At 40.2% G+C, this 20446-nt stretch overlaps 1 protein-coding gene across 6 annotated transcripts in view; it reads left to right on the top strand.

Annotated features, from left to right (window-relative positions):
* ATXN7 (ataxin 7) overlaps positions 1-20446 on the top strand; it is a 124273-nt gene that overhangs the window by 1097 nt on the left and 102730 nt on the right. The window lies entirely within an intron of this gene.

Here is a 20446-nt window from a genome sequence, read left to right as displayed (position 1 = left end):
ACCAGTGTCAATGTAAAATACTATTCATATATGAAGTCAGAACTTCAATTATGCTCTTCAACAGTGTTCTGAAGAATCAGCTCCTTGACTTTTGGCACAGAGGCAAATAAAGTTACGTTGAGTGAAGATTCTTAGGTGTAACTTTCCCTCCCCCAGGGCCTGAAACCTCTCAAGCTTTGAAATAATATTGGCCTAAACACTGGCTGCCTATTTGCATCAGTCCCTGTTCATTTTCTTGGTTTTAGGAGAGAAGATACTCTAACCAAAGAAGAATTACTTTAAATCTAAAGTACTATAAATTGTAAATTGAATGTGTCAATTGATGGTCTACCCCAACGGGCATTTTAGTGGGGATTATTATTGTTTAAAAGGTAACTGTCTGGGTGAAACGATGTTCTTTTTAAGTTACTTGTTACTTGGTCTCATCACCATAATACAGATTTTGAAACAGTATCTAGTGATTTAAAATAATCTTTAATGTTGTGTATAGATAAGTATCCCTGTCCCCTGTAACTGTTAAATTTTCATGAGACATCCTATCCTTTATTCTGTAAGTTCGTTTTGTAACTTACAACTTTATTGAACAGTGCTAGAAATGTTCTGAAGAAGATCAAGAGAGTTTGGAAAGCCTTTAAAGTTGGAGATATACCTGAAAATAAACATTTCTGGAAGTTGTTGAGTCAGGTGGTGGAAAACACATCAAAATTTGAGCTTTTATGAACTTTTAAAAATCTGCTTTGTCAGCCACGTAATTTAACTTGCAGTTGCATTGACACAGATCTGTGTGCTGAACATTTAAAAAATGTTTTAATGGACTTTCCTTCATATATATAGTGAAAGAATATATTTTAGTAAATTTTAGACATTGTCTCTTTTTCATGTTATCATATAACATGTTCATGAATGTTAAAATAGAACTCAAGTTCTAGGCCATACTGACGTTTCTTTTCTAGGAAAATCTTGGCAAGAAGTAGCAGATTCTAAGCTATAACAAACTGATTTCGACTTTGAACTTAAATGACCGTAGATTTGGTGATTTACTCAAGTCATGAGATTCCTGATTTCTTTGAGACTGAGAGTCTAGTGAAGGAAGTTTGTTTCAGTGTTTATTTAATTTTAATTTTATGAAACTATAAAGGATGATAAGATAACTAGCTATATGGTCTTTACCTTGGTCTTATGAAATGATGTAGCATTTCTATAATATCCTTTTAGAGCAAGGGTCCTCCAAGGGTCTGTGAACCTCTGAGCAGGGGTGGGGGTGGGGGTGAGGGGGCAGGTGTCCACGAGTAGGCTTCAAAGGATTCCTGACCCTGTCCTTACAGTTGGGACCGAAACTTTTTGTATATGTGTATTTTTCTGGGGAGAGAGCCTATGGTTTTAAAATAGGTACAGGGCCCAAAAAAGTTAGAGAAAGATGTTTTTATTAAATGGGAGTTAGAATAATTTTTAAGAGAAACAAGTAGGAAAAAGTAGATCTTGGTGTTCAATACTTGCCTTTTAAAGTTTCCTTCAGCCTAGTCATGTGGTCTTAGAGGTGCAAAAAGACTTCCATTTTGTTCCCACAGCAAAGTGTCGCCTGTGAGTTGATAAACCATGCATTGCACATAAAGGGCTTGACATGCTATTTTGAGTGCATTGTGGCTGTTTTTAAATTATATTTAAAATTTTAGAACACATAGATTTGTGGTCCATAACAGCGACTTGAGCCTGACAACCAGCCCTTGGAACAAATGGTTCATTCAGCTTCACTCTCTTATTACTCTCCAGCAAATCTGAAATCTGACTGGGAAGTAGTCACCCTAAGAAATGTGTTTGTGCTTTAGTAAGACAGCAGGGTGTGATGGGAAAAACACAATTTCTGACTCGAAACAGGCTTACGTTCAACTCTGGATTCTTTCATTTACTGTAGCTACTTAACTTGCCTGACCCTCAAGTTTCTCGTCTGGATAAAACTTACTTAGTGGATATGTTAGGAAGCTGGCGTGAAGTTCCTGGTGTAAAACTCACAGCCGCTTATTTGTGCCCTGAGAAGGACTTGGAGAAGCTAGATGTGGGTGACCATTAATAAACATCCGAGTGAACATGTATAAATGAACATGGTACATGATACTGATGTACATTATTTTCAAATAAGTATGATGAAAATACAGCAACTTTGAAAAAAAAGTCAAGTTGTTAAAAATGAGTTAAGACTTACTGGCCCTTATATTGCAGACATTTGGGGAAAGTTGAAGGAGAATGGTGGTGCTGTTGGCCTAGCTAAGGACCTGGATCCTGGCAGAAAGAAGCAGTAGGCGCCCAGCACCCTCGTGGGTCTCTGGGTCGGATTCCGTTTAACTTGTGCTCTTCACTTGTGATTTCAATGAAAAATCTAAGTGAAAAACTGCACTTGTACTTTCCAGTCCTTCACCTCTAAAAATGTTTGCACACCCCCTCCTTTATGGGACCCTCACAGGTACCCCAGGGATTTCATTAGTGGAAGTTTAACTTACAACTTTGGCTGTCTAATTCTGATATCCTTAAGACCTCCACAGGTGGGTACCTGCATCAGTTTTTCTCAACAGGAAAGAGTATGGAAGAACTGAATTGTATTTTCCTTTCTTTAAACATTGAAGGAAGAGAGGGTATTATGAGTGAAAGAAGAGATATATGAATAAAATATTTATAAGGCTCATGGCCATAAAAATACGCTTGCTGCCACTGTTTGTGTGGTCTTTCCCTTTGCCTGCCATTTACTCATGTTGAGCTTTCATGCTTTCTGCTTTCAAGTGGGTAGCGGTTATGAACATAAGCTTTAGGCTCCTAAGTAGAGACAACCTGAGTTTGACTTCCATTTCCTGAGCTTTCTGGTTGAGTCTGGAAGAGATGACCATTAAATGAGATAATAAAAACAAAAGGCTATGCTCAGTCCTAGGTTCCTAGGAAATGCTTGAAAGCGGTAGCCAATTTGAGGATGGTTTCATTCTCATCTTTAAAAGGAAATCGCTAATACATTCTTTCATAGAGAAAACGTTTAATTACACTCATTTCTCTATAAATGCTCTGGAACCATCCTACTTTCAGAACAGCCTCTCACATCTTTCTGGTTACCATGGGCAGGTACCCCACATCTGTAGGACCTATCAGACTTGTCCAGTGTTCTTAACAATTGTGTGGCATTCTCCATTAGGCTGGCAAGTTATGTCTAAGTACTGGGTATGTCAGGGGCCAAACCAGTAAGAATGCACAGGATTGGAGTTTCGATCCATGCAAAACAACACGAACAGAGGTCAGCAAACTCTTTAAAGGACATAATAGTAAATATTTTCAACTTTGCTCGCCACTCAGGTCTCTGTCACATTTATTCTACTCTGCCAATGTATCTAGAAAGCAGCAATAAACATTATGGGCACAGCCAGCTACGCTAAAACTTGGTGGACACTAACATTTGAATTTTGTGTAATTTTATACGTTTTTATTTTTTCAACCATTTAAAAATGTAAAAGCCATTCTCAGCTCATGGTGTGTACGGGCACCAGCTGGATTTGACCCATAGACCACAGTTACCTGACCCCTTGCCTGGAAGAATGTTAGACCCTTAAGTCCTGTGGGTTTGTGGCATCGCCAAGCAAGGCCCCCCCCCCCCCCACACACACACACTGCCATTTGCCACCTCGAGTATTTCAGACCTAGTGTAATGCCCCATCTCCCCCATTAGGATGAAACTCCAGCAGGTTAGTTGTCAGTTACAGTGTGTGGCCGTCCCTTCTTAGCACACACATCATACTGTGCCACCGGGAAGTTTTATGTATGCTAAAAATGTTCTCACCTTGCCCAGTTTTCAATCGACCTTGATGACAACCCTGTCCTGGGTGATGGCTTTGAAGGGAATCAGTGCCTGTGGAGCTGTCTTATGCTTCAAGTTCTTTTTATTCTCCCCTTGCCCTAGAGGGGAAGTAATTGATACTAGGCCCTCAGGTTGCTAACTAGACACTCTTACCTTAAGGAAATCTGTATCCGGCCTCCCCCACCCGCTTTCTGCATGATGTTTGGTTAAATAAAGCACACAAAGATTCCTCTTGTGCTCTAACCCCTGGAGATTAGCTCCAGGATTGGTGTGTACAGAGCATGTAGATGTACATGTCTGTGTGTAATTTCATCCGGCCGCCACGGAAGGCTGAGGGCTGCTGCGTTTAGTTTCACCTTTTCTCTCTCTCTTGACCCTTCCCTCTTGGCTATTGTATCGGATGCAGATTTGGTGACTTGGTAATTGCTATAACTGATTGGTATATTTTTTGGCCTCCCTTCCTGCCTTTTAACATTCTCTGTTAATTTCCTTGTTTTGCAGAAAGTATGTTCTTTTTGGAGTTAAACTTTTCAAAATAACCTTATGCTGAAAATAAAACCACTAGAAACTATTGGGTATTTTAGAATTTTCCCCCTCCACATGTAAACCTAATGTAATGTCAGAGGTATGAATCGATATTTTAATTATTTTTATATAAAGTGCAGTTTTAAAAATTTTCTGCCATTTTATCAAGATATTAGAAATGTAAAATATGTTTTTACTTTTAACATTTAAGGATTTCCTTCTTTTTAAAAAGGTAAATCTGATGTGTATTTTCTGGATGACACTGTGGGCAATACAAATCTAGAGTCATAGAACAGCAAGCCAACATCTAGGAATTTATCTTAAAGAAACAGTTGGTCAAGTGTGCATAGATGTGTGTACCAGACGGCTCACTGTCCAATTTTTTTTATAATGGAAAAACATACAAAGTAATCTAAATGCCTATTAATAGAGGACTGATTAAGTCAGTTAGGGCCTAGCCATACAGTGAAATACTGTTCAGTCTTTAAAAAGAATGATGCAGGTCAATATTTATTGATATGGAATGATACTTAGAAAAAAGAGGATAGCACAAGAATATGTATAATGTGTGATTTTTAAGGTAGGCAAAAGTCCCATGTATAGAAACCTAAAGGAAAGTATCTTATAAGAATACTACAGCAAATACTAGGAACTTGTTTTAAAGTAATAAGATTGTGAGTGAGCTTTTTTCTTTATTCAAATGTTTTTCTCAAATTTTTTTTAAAATCTAGGATGTGCTTCTTTTATAATCAGGAAAAAATAATAAGGCTATTAAAGAATAAACGTAGTAATTGAAAACATCCCCCATTTGTGGCTGATTGAGCCCTCATTCCCTGAGATGACTAATTCCATTCACTGTGTGGTATTGAATGAGAAGTGAAATACCTTTCTCTTACCTTTACAAATGTTTTCTCTATTACGAATAAGCAAAAATATTTTCCAGACTTTTCCAACAGACAAGAAAAAATTCCATACAGAGCATGTAAGTAACAGTTTTCAGAAGAAACTCACTGAAAACACACACATACACACACATTTACATTGATGAAGATAGTATGTTGTGCCTCCTTTTTTGCTGTGAAGGATTTTTTCCCCCGTTGAAATTTCTGTAAAATCATAATGAATTCATATGTGTGGAGGCAGTGTAGGGTAGTGTCTAAAAGCACGAACTCCGCTACTTATTGTCTGTGTTACTTTTTTAGGGCCTCAGTCTCCTCATCTTTAAAATGTGGGTAACACCTTGCTAACTAAGTTGTTATGAAGATTAAATGGGGGCAAGTGCTTAGCAGTGACAGATACTAAACCGTAACTAAGGAGGAAGAAGTGGGGAGGGGAAAGGGTACGTAATAATAATAGAAATGATAGTGATAATATTGGTGATGATAATTATAATATTAGATGCTAACATTTTCCGTCTTCTAGTCATAGGTTTGCATGCGGGCAGAGCCTTGTTTGCCACATTTACTAGCCTACACCCTCTAACCCAGGGGTGTCCAAACTGCGGCCCGCGGGCCAACTGCAGCCTGCGATCCATTTTTAATTGGCCCGCAGCAAATTCCAAAAATATATTTAGTTTGCTTAAACCAGGTGAGGCAATACGTACTTCACCTCGAGTGAGTGGCCCGGCTGTTGGTGTATTTTACCACATATGGCCCTTGGTGAAAACCTTTGAAAAAAGTTTGAACACCCCTGCTCTAACCAGACCAGGAACTTTGACTAAGACAGGTGTGTGGTCTAGTTTCACTCAGTCGTGCTCCCTTTACCCTGGTATCTCTGTGTATACTATCAAAAGGGAAAAGAAAAAAACACAAAAAAACAAAAAACAGTGTTCAGGGGCTAACAACTCACTGGCACAGAGGTGGTGCTCCATAATGTTTGTTGACTGGATGGTAATCTAAGCAAGCATTTTCTCTCTACAGTGTGCGGTGAAATTTTAAAAGAGGGTTTTGGTCATCTTTAAAGTATGTGGAAGAAAATGCCAGGCACAAAAACAGTTAAAGGGAGAATCTGTTTGATTCCTAGTTTTTGAATGAATCATAGCAATTTTGTGTCATTTTTCTTCTCTTAGCCAATTATCTTCAATTTCAATTCAACTATGCTTGCACCTGCATTTTTGTGGTCTATGATAATTTTAGAACATTTTCACTTTATTTTCATGTAAGTTATTTTGGCTTTAGAGTATGTTCTATTCCCCGCCCTAAACCCCCAAGTTCTGACTGGGATACATTTCAGTGTTTTAATGGCATTGGAAACATTGACCTGGTCGTGAAGAATGAGAAGTGTAACTGCATCTGGCTGTGACATAGTTATTTGGCGACATTAGAGCTTTGAGTTTGTCCATAGGAAATTTTAGGAAATGCATGGAATAAAAAAATGTAGAAATATTATGATAATTCATGAAGCATATCTGTCAGTTAACTATTGCTGAGTAGTAACAACACACCCTAAAACTTTGTGGCTTAAAACAGGGACTATTTATTTGTTTACAACTAGGGCAGGGCAGTTCTTTATCTGGTCTTGCCTGGCCTGAGGTCACTAATGTGGCTGTTGTCATATGAAAGCCCCAGTTGGAGCTAGTTGGTCTAGGGACCTCTAGCTGGGACAGCAGATTTTCTCACATGGAGGCACCTTATTCCAAGAGGGTGAGAGCTGCAAGGGTGAGGCCTAGGCTTTGAAGTCACACAGTGTCTCTCTGTCTCATTCTCTTGGTCAAGGCACGCCACAGAACCAGCCTGGATTCAAGGGGTTGGAATTAGACGCCACCTCTTGCTGGGGGAGGCTGCCGAGTGTATCTTGCAGATACTGCCCACAGGAATTGGGTAGGGGTGGGGGCGTGGGTGAGGCATCTATGCAGGCAGTACGCCTCTTGCTTTTGTTGTATTAACTCAACTCCCTTTGTTTGCAATAACTGAGAAACTCTGCTGTGAGGAGCCTTGCTGAGTGCTTCTTTGTGTTATCTCCTGGGGTAACAGCTCTATGAGGTAGGTACTGTTCTTATCCCATTTGAAGGGTATGGTGAGTGAGCCTGGGGGTGGTTAAATAATTTGCCCTAGATCCTGTTCCTAGTTAGGGGCAAATCCTAAATGTTAAGGAAAGTTTATTCCAAAGCAGTGCTTCTTAAACCCATTGCTAAAGAAACTTGCATGGGGAAGGAGACTGAGAAGAAGGAAGAATATCTTTTTTAAAAACTCAAAAGTTCAGTATCTTAATATTTTAAATGAATTTTGTATTGTACTCCATGATCACAGCCCTTTGTTTTACCATCAAACTGATAGTTTAAATTGCTTGCCACTCAAATTAAATGTTATCCCCCAAATCTTTGAAAAAATGGATTTTCTAGACTCAAACTATACCTAATCAGCTAAAGGCCTTTGGTTGTAAGCAGTAGAAACGAAAGCTGGCTACTGTAAGCAAAAAAGGAGGTTACTGGAAGGATGTGGTGTAGCTCCCAGAGTTGACAGTAGAGCTAAAGAACCAGGCCTCAGGATGGGTCAGGTCCAGAGCAGCTACAGGGATCCAGGTAGCAGGCCCCAGGGGACAGTCTCCTCCGGGTGCTGGGCTTACTACCCTCTCCAAGTAACTGTTTTTAACCCCACTTTCTACAGAGAGAGTATCTCTCAGGCCTAGACTTGGCTCTGGCAGGTGCCTTGATTCCTGCTTCACCCAGAGTACCTGCGGGGGAGTTGTCATTCCCCAGCAAGGGGAATGGATGCAGGGCTGGTAAAATCAACAGATGTCCACTATCCGAATACTCGCAGCCTGCTATGTGTGAGTTGCTTTGTGCATTATCAGTCATATTTAACATTTGCAAAACCCGATGACCTTTGGTCCATCCTTCTCCCTCCCAACCTCACGTGCCTCCAAGGGTTCTCAAACCCCAGTTTGAGAAGCACTCTTGTGACTGACTCTATACCAGAAGTGTCCAAACTGCGGCCCGCGGGCCAACTGCGGTCCGCAATCCATTGTTAATTGGCCCGCAGCAAATTCCAAAAATATAGTTTACTTAAATAAACCAGGTGAGGCAGTACGTACTTCACCTTGAGGGAGTGGCCCGGCTGTTTGTGTATTTTACTGCATATGACCCTTGGTGAAAGACGTTGAAAAAAGTTTGGACACCCCTGCTCTATACCATCTGTTTTCATTTCAGCTGGTCAATGCTTACCACTGTAAGTGAAATAGTGCATTTGTCTCTTACATGGTAATCTTCTCTAAAACATGCATTTCTCTGATCTTTAAAAGAAAAGCACGCCGGCCCAGTGGCTCAGGCGGTTGGAGCGCCGTGCTCCTAACACCAAAGGCTGCTGGTTCGATTCCCACATGGGCCAGTGGGTCCCCAACCACAAGGTTGCCGGTTTGATTCCTCGAGTCCCGCAAGGGATGGTGGGCGGTGGCCCCTGCAATTAACAATGGCAACTGGACCTGGAGCTGAGCTGCGCCCTCCACAACTAAGATTGAAAGGACAACTTGACTTGGAAAAAGTCCTGGAAGTACACACTGTTCCCCAATAAAGTCGTGTTGCCCTTCCCCAGTAAAATCTTTAAAAAATAAATAAATAAAAAGACACGCACATGGACTGTAATTTAACCGTTCACTGGTAACCTCATCCCTGTAGAGAACATTGTTACCCAGTGCCCAGTGATCCCTTTAGGACACAGTGAGATAAATACCATTATTGGCCCCTGCACTGAACTGCTCCAAACTGCCCTGCATTTGTTTGTCTTCTGCTGGTGTTTATCTGCTTTCATTGTAACCTTGCTAATACTTTAAAATAAACATTTTAGACCTTGCAGCTCATAGGCTAAAGGGCCAACTAGCATTTATATAGCCTTTATAGTGTAAGTTAAACCTGTTTCAGACAGTAAAATGTGCAAATCCAGTGTTTTATTCAGAGCATTTTCATATACATACTCAGTTTTATTTTATACTCTAATCTTTTGAAATCAGAGAAGAGCAAGTTTTTCCCTACTTTTCAGCTGAGCACGTGATTTAGAAAAGGCAAGCGATTTCCCCTGCAGCATAGGACTGTTCGCAGGAGAAGCCGGGGGTGCTGACCTCCCAGGCCTTTGCTCAGGGCGGGTCTAGAACAGGGTTACCAACCGCAGAAGCCCCTTATCTGGTTTGTCAAGGTTCCGCCTGAATTAGACAGAGATGGGTGAACCTCTGGCCGTTACTGGGGCACATTGGGGCGTAAGGGAGGTATGTCGTCGTCAGCTTGGTCACTAGCAGCTGCGCTTGTTCATTCTTGCTTCAGAGCCCCAGCAGCTCTTCGTTTCCCCACAGATACACCCCACCTCTTGCAATGATTAGCTGGTTTTGAAGTACCTCTTGGAGCCCTTCAGTCTGGCCTTTTTTACTTCACAGCAGTGTAATTACCACCTTGCAGTGCAGTCACTTGTCCTCCCAACTCCTGGACTCTTCTTTTAAATGCTCTGCTCTGTTTTCTGCTGTTCACGTCCACCGCTACAAGAGATTTTGAGAGGAGCACTTGACTCTTGTTTAATTAAGGTCTCCAGGCAGTTTTCTGTTAACAGTAGGGTTGTACGTTAGGCTCTTCCTCCCTTGCTTTTAACTTCATTGTAGTCTGAACCATCAATGTGCTCAGAGAGGTAACATGGTGGTTCTTGTGTAGCCAGATTTTTCTGTAGCGACATCCCAGACTTTTCCCTAGCTTTTAGAACCCTGGCCTAGCATTTAACACTGGTTTTTAAATTTTTCAATTTGTTTCAGGCACTGATTTCTACAACTTCTAACCATGTTCTGTTAACGTCTAACAATAGCGAAAAACCTGTCCTTCTTTTCTTTTGCATTTCTAGTTTGTCTTATGGTCTCATTTTTGCACACATTTTGAACTTGCAGAATCCTTGAACTTAATCCTGAAAAGAACTCTAGCAAAATTCTACACTGAAAAAATGCATATTTTTCGTTTCTTTATATTTTATTCATTAGCATCTTTAAGTTTTAATGTACTGAACACAAAGGGATTTTTAGTGGTGTGGCACATAGCTCCTCTTAGGTGCTCTAAGAGGAAATATTTAAGACTCCATTCTCTATTCCCTCCACTCCCCACCCTGTTGTTTATTATCATCCTGATAGTTATAACTATAAATCATTTGGAAGTCAAAGTTAGAAAAGAGACCATTTGCCATTATATTAGGAAACTTTTAAAAGGAATCACCTGTTCAAATTTACTAGCTTCCTGAAGCTAGTAAAGATGTTTATGGTTTCCAAGATTCCCTGTTAATATTTCAACACTACAAGACAGTGAATAACACATGTTTAGCGACTATAGATTATGAGAAAGGTAACTCCTAGAAAAGATAATATTAAAATTTTCTGTGTAGAAATATAAATAGCACTAAACTGAAAAATCAGTTGTCTTAGTAAACAGCAGTCATGAATTGGTAGTAGGCAGGTTTCTTAGTGCGTCTGTTGCTTTAGCTAACAGCCAGCAACAATTAGCTTTCTTTTCCATAGATCTGGTGTCAAGTATTAATCAGCTGTAGACTGGAAAGTTTTTATTGGCTAGCATTTGTAGTGGAAGAAACACCAGTCTGTTTTTTACCTGTAGCCTTGTAGCCATATAACTGCATATGATATCGTCTGCATGGTGTTCTTACAAAGAGAAACAGTTCCATTCCTTTTCGTGTGTATAAAGAGCACTTCAGAGTATGAAAATAAAGAATTTTGTCCTTGAAGAGTCTAAACTGTCTCCAGTAAGGTCATCATGTATGTAAAAAATAAATGTATATAAAAACAACTTAGCATTCTTGTTTTTCACAATTCGAATGGTTCCATAATTTTTAAAAAGTGCTCATAAAATGATTAGAGTATTGAAAATCTCAAATACATAAAAGCTAAGAAATGTAATTTGGATTTTGAGTTTCAAGCACTATATAAATTTGGTTCTTACGGAAAACAAATTCCTGAATACTTACAGGGTTTTTTTTAATAATTTTTCCGATTGCAAAAACCATAGGTATTTGGAAATTTCACAAATACACAAAAGGAAATAAAAGTTACTCATATTTCTATTACCCAGAGATACCACTTTTACGTTTGATATATATCCACCCCGCTGTTTACAGAGTTTCCCAATAAAATACCTTTTGAAATCAATGCTGAGAATTAAGGATCGAGTGGTAGGAATAGATACCACATTTCCCCCAAAATAAGGCTGGGTCTTATATTAAGGTTTGCTCCAAAATAGGCATTAGGGCTTGTATTAAGGGGATGCCATCCTGAAAAATCATGCTAGGGCTTATTTTCCGGTTAGGTCTTATTTTGGGGTAAACAGTGTGTGAACCGAGTTTTGGTAAACCCACTGCCTCTCTCAGGTGTTGCCGTCAGGCTGAAGAAGGGGCTTCGCCCCCGGGATAGAAGAAGAGAGCTATCTTTCACTTTGGCCAGCCATGGCTGATGTGTAGTAGAACGTCTTTTGTGCAGACTGCTCTCTGTCTACCAGTGTCTTTCTTAGCAACTTTTGGTCAGCTCTGAATGCCTGCTGGTTGCAGAGGAAGAGATTGGAGTTCTTATTGGAATAGCTTGTTGACATAAGCCACATCAGTTCTTATCTCCTCCCTGGAAGAATTCTTTACATCAGCTCTTGTTCAAAAGAATGCCCCATTATTCAGAAATATAGTAAACTCTATGTTACTTGTGCCAAGTGAAAAAGCAAAGTGGGATGTTTGGAGACTCTCAGGTGATTTCCAATTAACATTTAACCTCAAATCCAGACGTCTTGGTAAAAGAAAAATCCGAAGGAGCTCAGAGCAGATTATGGTATAAGCATGTGCCAGTTCTCTCCTGTGGAAAAGAAAAGTGCTAATCTGTTAAAGAGACAGGCAAGGCTGAGCAAAGCAGAATGTCCTCATTCTGCTCATCTTTACCTTAGTGCAGAAGAAAGATTTATCCTCGGATGAAAGAGAGAAAGAAGGAAAGATCATGGGCAGGAGGCTAGTAATACAAGATGGCTGGCTCTCTTTCTGTGTGCCTTGGCTGTGGTAAGCAGATCCTCAGGTCTGAGAAACTAGCAAAGTGAAGTGACACACAGCGCACCTTCCCCAGGCAGTGATAGAGCCTGCTGGTATTCAGGATGAAAATACAATGCTGACTTTGATTCTGAGCCCTGAGCAAGAGGAGAAGTAGGAGGGAGTGGCATCTCTGAACATTTTACTCTTGAAGTGTAACAGACCCCTGCCGAGAGAATTCTAAGTGTGGACCCCTAGGCTCAGCAGCAACTCCAATATTCCCCTGCTCTGACCAGTTTAAAAGGTGTCATTTCTGCCTGAGAACTCTTAAGAGCTTGCGTGCAGTGTTTGGTGTGAAGGAATTGCTCTGGAAGACCAATAACCATTGTGATAACTGCTCACAAGCAAAGGAGGTGCACTGCTGGTTTGACAAATCTGTGGTTTGAATTCTTAGGTCTGGCAGGAGAAAGAGTCCAATGTAGATGGTTCAGAAGACTTTAAAGAAGGGATTATTTCCAGAGGAATAGACAGAGTTAAGGGTGACATGGGGTTCCTGTCACCCAGAAACCAACAGCAATGGGAAGCTGCTATCACTGCTAGGTCAGGAGCAAAGAGAAGAAATAACGTTCATTCCTGGAGTCCAGGGAGAGAGCTGGGGCCATAGAGGAGGGGCCCGCTGATAGGAGCCACAGCCCTGGAGGGATTCAGCCATTGCCAGAAAATGCAGCCCAGAACCAGAAGGGAATAAGGAAGCGCTACTCCCCTCCTCCTTTCTTTCCTCCGTCTTTGATCTCCTTCCAGTGCCTTTCTTGGCCAGACCCACTGCCTGTATGAACCCAGTGATGCTACCCATAGAGGACAGTCTTTGGGGCACAGAGCAGGGCCATGATGGTAGGAAATTGGTCTGGGGATGGAAAGGGGGATCAAACAGTAAATTACTAGCACACCCTAGTAGCGTATTCCTAATCCCACTGTCACCATTTTACCTCATCATCCTTATCTCCTGAAATCCCAAAATAAACCTTGAAGTGTGTGAACTATTGATTATGACTCAGTTCTGTCTTTTAATATAAATAGTCCAAACAGTTACCCTACCCTTATCAGAGTAATTAAATATTCAAGGAGAGAATCTGAACAATTCTCAGAAGAATTGGAAAATCACTGAAAGACCTTCTGTTGGGGCATTTTGTTCTGGGTTAAAATTAAACTAAGATTTTTTTTTTTGAAGTATGCATGTGAATTGTACAGTGATTTATCCTAAAATATAAAAATTGGACATTTAATCACACATTGGTGAAATGGGTTTTGTTGTTAAAGTTAAGCTGCAAAAGGAAAGTGGAACTTTTTTTGAGTCCTTGCATATTATTCCTTCAGATCTATTTAACTAAGGTGGGATGAATTGGCAAGAAGATTCTTACTTGGCATATCTAAATATAAGAAGAGATTTTTAGTTATTAAAAGAGGGTCTGTTTCTATCCGTAGCTTTATTGAGCATTTGGCTTTGAGAGATGGGAAGATAAATAAGATACTTACTCTGCTTTTTGGAAACCTATGTCCAGTGAAAGGAGGTCCACACCCAACTATAATAATCGGCCATAGGTACTCTAATAGAAGCATCAGCTGTGCGATTAACAAGAAGTGGTTTAGTCTGTCTTTACCAGTCTTTCACGCGGCTCACGTATTTATCAAAAGTGTGCACTTATCGTGTCCAGCTTTGGTCAGAGTGAGCCTTTTATTAGTGTTTTATCAAGGGCATCCAATCTTTTGGTACTTTCCCATTGCTTCAAGGATGAATGACATCCCCAACCCTTACCATGTCCCTCAGGGGTCCTCTGATCTGGCCCTAACTACGGCTCCAGCCTCTGGCCTTTTAGTTTCTTAGACTTGCCATGCTTCTTCAGCATCTTTCTCTTGAGATTCCCTTTGCCTGGCATGCCTGCTGCCACCCTCGTCGCCAAACACCTCTTCTGTCTCCTAATCCTAATTTAAATGCCACCGCTTCACAGAAGGCTTCCCTGACCTTTCAGACAAAATCCAGGGATCTTGTTATTTGCTCTCAAACCCATGTGGATTCAGGTAACCCTGCCCTTCTCCTTCAAGCACCTTTTAGTCTGTATGTGTAAAGGTTTGATGGCTGTCTGCCCTACGAGAATGTAAGCACCCTGAGAACAGGGTACCTGTCTGCCTGTTTCACAGCTGTGTCTTCAGCACCAAGCATGGTACCTAATAATATGCTCAATAAAGAATTGTAGAAGGAAGGAAAAGAACTGGTTTCAAGCCCTGAGCCCTAACTCACACTCATTCGTTCTGTGACCTTTGGTATCTGGCCACTTGCAGTCTCAACTTTTTATCTGTGTAATGGGGGTAATGATAATGGCAGTTGGTAAAGGTTAGGCATTGTGCTTTACTTGTGTCATCGCTTTGATTAATCCTCACAGAGATGAAAGGACTTGATTGAGGGCACACAGTTTGTAAACAGAAAACAGGATTTAAATCCTGGTCTGTTTAATTCCCCAAACAATTGTTCTTCTCCAGGCAGGCTTTTCTGTGATTGTCCTGGGGTACGGTGCAGGCAGGAGGTCCTTCCTACTGGAGGTATGCCCCTGCTGAATGTTGGCCTTAGTGAAGAAGCAAGCTGGAGAGTACTTAAACTAGTTTTACAAAATCAAAGTGTGGGATTAACTCCGTTTAGATAAAAGAGGTAAGTGACTTCTAACCTGAGTGAGTACTGAAGGCGCTAGCTGGGTCTAGAAGCACCCTGTAGCGCTAATGTCCTAAGGCACGGACTGCGGCTGGGAGTGAAGAGCCGGGCAGGCTGGGCCAGCCAGGGCCTTGCCACTTTCTGTAGGATGCTGTAGGGAGGTCTTGATGGGTTTTAGGGATTGAAAATATTGTGGAAGCAGGAAGTCCCAATGTGGAGACCCTTTTGGGGGCAGAAGAGTCCAAAGCCCTTCTCCCAGTTTGCGTCTTTGTAGGAAAGGAAGCATTTTCGTTGATTCTTTGATTCTACTGTAGCACCCAGAGTTTGAAAAGGAATCAGCATTATGCGGTAAGGAATGGATGTTTGTGCTCAGATGTTTGGTGTAATTCTGTTGTTGTTTGTTCTTGTCTTTCTGTAAGTGTAGATTGCCTGGCCCAGATGGGTGACAGCCTTGCACAAGTTACTTCACTTCTTTGGCCTCAGTTTCTCACTTGGAAATTAGGGATAATTAAAACACCTCATTGGCTTGTGCAACATCCGCACAGTCGCTGGCACAAAACAGGCTTTCCAGCAATGTTCGCTGTATCATTGTTAATGTATCCTGTTCGTTCTGACCTGTGCCTCGTGAATGAATGTGCATTGTTTGTTTATCAAAGACAGGTTGACTGGGACATAGGAACTGACATAGTTCTAAAGATCATGATATTAGACTTTACAAAGATAGTACAATTGACAATGAAGAAAAGGCAATGACACATCTTAGTGGGCAGTCCTGGTGTTTTCTAGATGTGTTTAGGATGAAGTGCAAAATGTGCACGTGAGCTGATGCTTATAGAACCATCGTTTGGAAATTTAGCCCGGGCTAAATTTCTCATGCATTCTCCCTGAGAAGGAGATTTGATTCTACCTGTTGTACAAATAAGGAAGTTATGCCCCTTTCTTTCTAAGACTTTATCAGACAGCTGTAGAGGCAGACATTAAACCGTGTGCTTCTCCAGACCATTTTGTGTCCTCAGCATTGTAAAGGCTTGATTTATCTTCCATCAACTTCACCATCTCTGCCAGGAGGGAAAATGAAACAGGGCTCTTAATTTCTTTTCTAATTTGTTAGATTAATTGGAAGCACCAGGTATAGCGTGCTGCCTAGTACATAGTAGGGGCTCAGAAATGTTGATTGAATATAAATATTAATCAGATTGAGTGAAAAAAGGATGACAGAGAAAAGCAGTGCTGGCCTCGGCCTACTTTTTATTTTTAAAAAGCCTGAGGTCACTAAAGATTTTATAAGCATAGTGTATTTACACAGACTAAGGGTTGGAATCTGAGGTGAAGAATTTTTCCTGTGTGTTGCAGGGGATTAACGCCAATCTGTGAGGTTTTCGTTATCTACAGAATTCTGTTTCCTACTAGGCACCCCCACTGCCCAAGAAGCTCCTGGCTCTGTCCTTGTGTTGGGCTGATTAGTTTAGTCTCAATGAAGAAAACTGCGTAACATTAAAATACACAAACCATAAGTATGAAGGTGTAAGTCATCACTATTGTATTTCAAAGTCAGATCTGACAGTACTTGTTTTTTCCTTTAGCTCATGTAATTAAGAGTTGACATAAAGGAAATGCCATTTAATGGTAATGGGGGAAGAAAGTAGGAAACCTTATTGTATAAAACAGCAAGCATGCAGCATGTAATTCTCCCCTCCTTCCTTTCCCCAACAACAGAAAAAAATTTTTTTTTCTAGAGGAACTTCATCATGATAAGGCATTTTATTGGCCGTATCAAACCTGAAAGGTAGCCAGTTAGATGGTAGTTCAATTACTAAGCATCCTGTACACCATTTATTATGCCATAGAATGAAGACACTTAGAGATAATTGTGAAATGAATATAAATAAAATATACAAGGTATATGTAATGTGTAATAAAATAAATACTAAATATATGAACATATATAAATAATATGTAATATAGACATAGTAAAGTAACAATATAAAATAAATATCCATGAGTCAATACTGATATAAATAAATGATCGAATAGGTAAGCAAATGGGAGAGAGTAGATAAAACTTCCATGTAGAAGAATTCTAAATGATTTACGTTGATCATCCCCCAAACAGTGGTGAAACATAATTGCCCATCCCTTGAATGTGTACTGTGCTTGATGACTTCCTTCCAAAGAGTACAGTATGGAAAGAGGAAAAAATAATAATTTTGTAGTGGAGAAACCTGCCAAACAGTACCTCAGCCAGGTGATCAGTTAACATGAAGTGACCAGTGTGGTGTGATGTGATGAGAATGGTGCTTTACCTCTGTGGTCTTCCTCCCCAAATCCCACAATTCCATTATAATCGTGAGAAAAACATTGGACAAGCAGTTGAAGACCTTCTACAAAATACCTAACTAGTCCTCCTCAAAACTGTTGTCAAGGTCATCAAAAAAGGACAGTCTGAGAAAGTGTCAGTCTAGAGGAGGAGCCAGGAGACGTGACAACTAAGTGAGTGTGATATCCTGGATGGGATCCTGGAACAGAAAGCACATTAGACAAAAACTAAGGAAATTTGAATGAAGTATGGACTCAGTTAATAACACTGTGTCATTATTGGTTCATCAGTTGGGACAAACGTTGCATACTAATACTAATAAGAGGTTAACAATAGGGAAGCCAAGTGTAGGGTATATAGGAACTCTGTATAATCTTAACAACTTCTCTGTAAACACAAAACCATTCTAAAATTAAACATTTATTTAAAAAGACTATGGCAAAGACAAGTCTATTTTCATCATGCTGGGAGCCTGAAGTAAATAAAGCAGCCCTTGGTGTTCGGAACTAAGTGTGGATGGAGTAAAAGTGGAGCACTTCCTTGCTGTTGTCTTGTAAAGTCACGCCAGTTTATTTGCAGCAGCAGAGACTGCAGTATTTCTAAATGTTCTCCTCTGGAATTTCTTACTAGCATGACTTTTCCCCCCTTTGCTTCTATCCAGTAGCAGTCCCTTGAGTGGCATTTGCTGTCCTAGTTAATCAGAGGGTAGGATAAATGAAAAACTCTCTTGCCCCTCCTACGAAGTTTCAATGGGCACTGGAAATGTAGGTCAAATTGCATCACTGCAGAAAGGAGCGAGCAGGAAGGTATTTATGAAGTGCTGCCAACCTCTCTTTAGATTCCGAGTCATGATGAACCAGTGTTGAGCCAGCTTAGGTGTGAGATACAAGGAATCAGGGAGTCATGTTTTTTATGCAGTCCCAGAATGTTTACGCATTAATCAGTGATAAAATAAAAATCTCTGTCTAAAGCCCTTAGTGAAAATAACTACACTGGCTTTGTTTAATTTGCATCTCCCAGCTTCTGGAATTCTTTTTGTCTCTTATTTATTAGAGGCACATTGCAGCAGTTTATATTAATTTAGTCAGATGTTTGAATTGTAGAAACACTTGCCATGTGTACATTTTTTAAAAAATCTCATTTTTGGCAATCATATAGGTCTAATAATGTATTTTTCAAATTATGTATAATCATATGCTCAATGAGATCTTGATTAGCATGTAGAAATCACAAAATACGTTCTTTATTTTTATGTTTAAAGTATGCTGTTCCATGGCTCTCTGTTTTTTAAGGGCAAACTCTTACAGATTTTAGGATATAATAAGTCTCTAAATACATGTTTTTGTGTTTACATGTCGTCTGCTACCTGCCCTTTGTGAGACATCCAGACAGGCTGCTAAAATGGTCCTCGTTGCTGAGCTTGTCATGACTAGTGAGCATCCTGACAGGAAAACCTGCTGTGATCTACTCCATTCTCACTCTTGCCTCGCCTCCGTCAAGACGATTGGTAGTTCATCTGTGTATAAAATGGGAAGGCACATAAAATATATTTGCAAAGGATTGGGTACTATTTAATGTTACAGATTGAATACATTATTCTGTCAAATATGTTTATAATCCAGTACACATGTAGCTGGATTTTGAAATAATTATGGATTCATAGGAAGTTGCCAAGACAGTACAGAGAAGTCCTGGTTACTCTTCACCAAGTTTTTCCCGTTGGTTACGTTCTTACCTAACTACCGCACAATAGCGACCCTGGGGAATTGACCTTGGCATAGAGCAGGTGTGCAGTTCCATGTGTGGATTCGTGTAACCACCACCATGATCAAGACACAGAACTTTTCCATCACCACTCTTCGTTGATCCTGTTGTCCTCACAACCCCTAACTCCTGGCACCCCTCTTCTCCAACTCTAATTTTGTCATTTGGGGAATATTATGCAAATGTGATCTTTTGCGATTGGCTTTCTTCACTCAGCATTTAAAACATATTTTTTAAAGAATATTTATGTTAAACATTTAAAAAGAATATTTATTTTTAAAAGGAGTTGTTGTCCAGAGTCTGATTCACTAATTTTCAAACCTGCATTTTTCTAACTTGGGTGTTACATACTCTGTGTTGCTGTATTTAAACAGTGGCCAGTGGAACATGTGATAATAGCATTAGCCTTATTGCCTACTGTCAAGGAAGATACCGTGAAGGTAAAGGGAAAATGACCGTAGGAAAAGCCCATCCCATAAACAAAGTACGTATTACCATCGGTTACTGAGTATGGGTAGGTTGTCTAAATGTGTACTTTAAGTACACCAAATAAAGGAACTGACCCACATTCGTGTTCCATTTCATCTTAAAAGGACTCTTGAAAGAAGAGAAACTTTTTGGAACATGATGTTTAAATGAATAGCAGTTGAAATATTTACACTAATTAGTTAATGCAAAGATTGTGTCACAGAGTTGCCATATGTGGTTGGTGTGAAGTGTCACCATGTGAAAGTCAGTGTCTGCATTGTGTTAATCAGATTTTTTAATGTCTTCAATAGGAAATGGAGCCCTGTGGGTATATGGGAACAAACAGCCTCAGAAGGAACCAGTGTGTTGTTTTCTAACAAAATATAAAAAATATTCTAGGAGCTGTAGGCGGGCATGTTAGTGTTTGGCTACAAATAATGGCTCTAGGGGATCACATGTGCCCAGCCCTGGGGAGCTGAGCAAATGGGAGGTGAGTCCCAAGGCCGTGCAGCTCCCTAACATGGAGGTGAGGGTGTGAGCGCTGGCTCCTCGGCTCGCCCAGAATTCGTGTTCCTGAAGGTTGTGTCAGGACAGATTTTTATGAATGGGATAATCTTGTAACTGTGTAACTGGCAATTAATCTTCATTTGGCTCTGGCTCCTAGCGTTTTAGATGGTTTTCCTCCCAGATAGGAAAATATTCTTTGTAATTAAAATCAACCTCTACTGACAGGCTTACCATTTTTCTCCTGATCATCTTTGTTTTCTTCAAGCAGCATACGATTATACTTGAAGTAGCTACTGGGATGAGGAGAAGGGAAATGATCATTTATCGATCACTGAATATATGTCAGACACTGTACTAAATGTTTATGT

Source organism: Rhinolophus hipposideros (assembly GCF_964194185.1).
Source record: "Rhinolophus hipposideros genome assembly, chromosome: 14".
Taxonomy (NCBI): Eukaryota; Metazoa; Chordata; class Mammalia; order Chiroptera; family Rhinolophidae; genus Rhinolophus; species Rhinolophus hipposideros.
Note: the sequence above shows the minus strand (reverse complement) of the source record. Positions and strands in the feature narration are given on the sequence as shown.